The sequence below is a fragment of the Trachymyrmex septentrionalis genome, unplaced genomic scaffold (assembly GCF_001594115.1).
Source record: "Trachymyrmex septentrionalis isolate Tsep2-gDNA-1 unplaced genomic scaffold, Tsep1.0 scaffold245, whole genome shotgun sequence".
Taxonomy (NCBI): domain Eukaryota; kingdom Metazoa; phylum Arthropoda; class Insecta; order Hymenoptera; family Formicidae; genus Trachymyrmex; species Trachymyrmex septentrionalis.
The window spans coordinates 94,036-97,420 of NW_017305403.1; the positions used below are offsets into that span (position 1 = coordinate 94,036).

A 3,385-nucleotide genomic window follows, 5' to 3' on the forward strand; every position below is an offset into this window, starting at 1 on the left:
CTTATTTGATTTGTTTTCTTTATCTGGATTTTCACCAATCGTTTTAAAATCGTCGAATGTTTTCTTCTTCTTCTTCGCGCTTCATCACGATCGTCCTGTTCCATGAGATAATTTTCGATATCCGTATTGTTAAGCATTTTTTGTGTATTTTTTTCGCAGTATCGTCCTCACGATCGAAAAGCTTGGAAAGTGCGTACAAACGATGTTGTCGGAATGATTGTTCCTTTCATACTGATCGTTTAAAACTATTATAGTATTTATTATATATGTCCTTCCATCCTTTCCTCCTCCTTCTTCGTCTTATTTCTCGTTGTATTTTGTCAATATGTATTACTCGATCGAATTAGTCGACCTAAGATATCCTGCATTTGTTGCAATAATCCGTCTCTCGAATATTCGACGTTGAGTACGTTTATATTAAATTTACCAGCCTCTGTTACGGTTCTCATGAACTCATTAAATTTGTAAAATTGTTGTTTTTTGGCAAAGTACAGATTACCACCCATATATCGAAAGGTCAAGGTCGGAGCTGACGGTATTCCTGGGAATACCGCTTGTAACGATTGATACGAGCGAACACTCACACTACATTTGTCTATCTGCGTCATATTGTTATTATTGAAGATTACATAGGTTTGTCCTCTGTTAGTATTTACTATGGTATCGATCAAAGCGTTCGGGGGAAATCCTAGACTCGAGAGACGTTTTGGGCAATCTTCTTTCAATTTGGAACTGGGATACTCGACCACGTAAACTATATTACATATTTACAAACAGTACTATTTCACCTGAAGGCCTTTGATACGCGGCTGATAAAGAGAAATTATTCGAAAGGAAATTCATGTAGCTGTTTAGTGTGGTCCGTCGTATTTTGTACCATCTATATTTATCGACCATACATAACTTTAATACGAGGGTCGTTTGAAAAGTCCGTGCAAAGTCAGAGAGATGACACTACTGGCGCGTATCAAGGTTAGATTTAGTTAGTAGCATCTCTTGGAGGAACACACACCAAGTTACAGCCAGATCGGTCTATTTGTTTGTGTTTGGCATTCATTTGAATCGAGGAAGTCGAGTGATTTTCACGATAACGCACCAGCTCACACCTCAGCAGTTGTGGTCGCAAAATTAATGGAATTAGGGTTCCAACTCGTCTCACATCCCCCCTACTCTCCAGACTTGGCTCCCTCGGACTACTATTTGTTCTCCAATATGAAGAAATGGCTGGCGGGAAAAAGATTTTATGGAAACGAGGACGTGATTGCAGAAACAAATGGCTATTTTTCAGACTTGGACAAATCCTATTATTCGGAAGGGATCAACAAATTAGAGCAGCGTTGGACGAAGTGTATAAGCCTAAAAGGTGACTATGTTGAAAAATAAAAAAAGTTTACCCCAAAAAATTAAGTAATTTTTATTTTTGCACGGACTTTTCAAACGACCCTCGTACGTGACGAATATTCGATGACGTAATACTAACACCGTATCCACATATTGTAAAGTACAGAGATCTATGTACTCGGGTTTATTTGTCGTAATTTCGGTAGTTGTCGTTGATAGTGGTGGTGGTGGTTGTGTAGTTATTGTTAGTCTTAGATTTTTAATTCCATAGAGTTGTTGAATGGCTAAAATGTCCTCTATGTTGAGTTTCACGATTTTATTATTATTATTAACAGTGACAAATGCGAACATTATGGAGTCTTCACGCGAACTGTGTGTTAATCCTAATGCGTGTCCAATTTCATGTGTTAACGTTTTAAACAGATAGTCCTTGTTACTAGCAGATTTTTCGGTTAGATATATATGCCACAGTTCTGCACTGTCTACGTGTATTTCAGCGGTGTAATTGGCAACGTTTGAAGGATAGAACGCGTGAGCGAATATTCCATCAGGTCCATCGAACGAAGAGGAGCAAATTTCTTTGTTACGCTTACGATTAGCGTACGTGTGTGTGCCATTATGATAAGATATTAAGATGTCGGGATTTAACGTTTTACGTTCGAATGATAAAGACGAAGTTCGCGAGAACGCGAATGCGGTAGTTTTCAAAGTGTGCGCATCTGCTAAATGGAAGTTCCACGTGAGATGTGTTTTCGCCCATTTCCTCCTACCTGTATTTTACTCGTGGTGCAGAATGTCCGGGAGACCACATCATGGTTTACGCATTTGATACAACGTATAGTTATTCAATGTACCATCACCCTGTATTTGATAATATTCTTGAAATAACGAAATCATCTGTTTAATTTCTTCCTCTTCGACTGATAATTGCGTATTGCGTTACTCAAGTAGCCGTACTTTTGTAGATACAGAATTATTTCAGTATCTATACTTTGACGATCCGTCGACGTCCTCGTTGTCGTCGTAGTAATCGTAACGATGATGATGATGAACATAAGAGACATCGCAATGTAACACAATTATACGACACGCAGTAGAAACGATGTGTACTCGAATGCTTTGTTAAGAATAATGAATCGCGTTTCGTGATTTCTTTATATATACGACATACAGTAGAAACGATAAAACGCTTTGTCAATAGTAATGAATCGCGTTTCATACTTTTTATATTTTTAGACGAAACTCTTATCTATCTATAAGAGGAAAGGTAAATGACATCATAAATATTTTATAAGATATAATATATTTAACGGAATATGTGTTTTACAATATGATAGTGTGTGAAATTCAATAAAGAAGGAGAGAGCTTGAAAAAAATATATTATACAATTTTGCGAATAACATTAGTCAATGGATTGTACTCTATCACCCTATCGTGAATAATAAGACAATAAGCTGTAGTGTTCAGTGGAATATTTTCCTTACATTCGAATTCTATTTATATGAATATCCACAGTAGCGCATTTTATCGATTCGTTTTGGCGAGAACAATCGATCACTACGAATGGAACGTGTACAAGAAATAGATAACATAGCATCGCGATTGTTGTAACCGTAGTATGTCTTTTGATATTTTACATACATATCGTAGAGTATAGCGGCTTTCTTGTGTTTAAAATCTAAATTCATATCGTCGTAAGGATAAAAATCAGAATTTAGAAAAAGTTTCACATTAGTGAGATTACATACGTCGAATTGCGAACCATTTTGCGTTTCTTTTTCCATTTTGAAACGCAAAAATTACGTATTGCGGTTTTTCCAATTACGATGTTGTTTTAACAGCTTACGAATCCTTCGTTGTGCTTTGAAGTAGAGGAAATTCATACAGGTCCCACGATCGGAAACACATACTGAGATATCGTTCACCTTTCAACTTTCGCAAAAGTGATAATTTATTGACATCGTTTAGCACTACATTTGGCATTTTCCATTGTACATATCTTTAATAGCGTGATTTTAGATTTCGTCGATTCGTGCGCCACAA

At 36.7% G+C, this 3,385-nt stretch overlaps 1 pseudogene; it reads right to left on the reverse strand.

Annotated features, from left to right (window-relative positions):
* Positions 1-320: 320 nt before the first annotated feature.
* Positions 321-1,692, reverse strand: LOC108748830 (annotated as a pseudogene).
* Between the last annotated feature and the right edge of the window lie 1,693 nt (positions 1,693-3,385).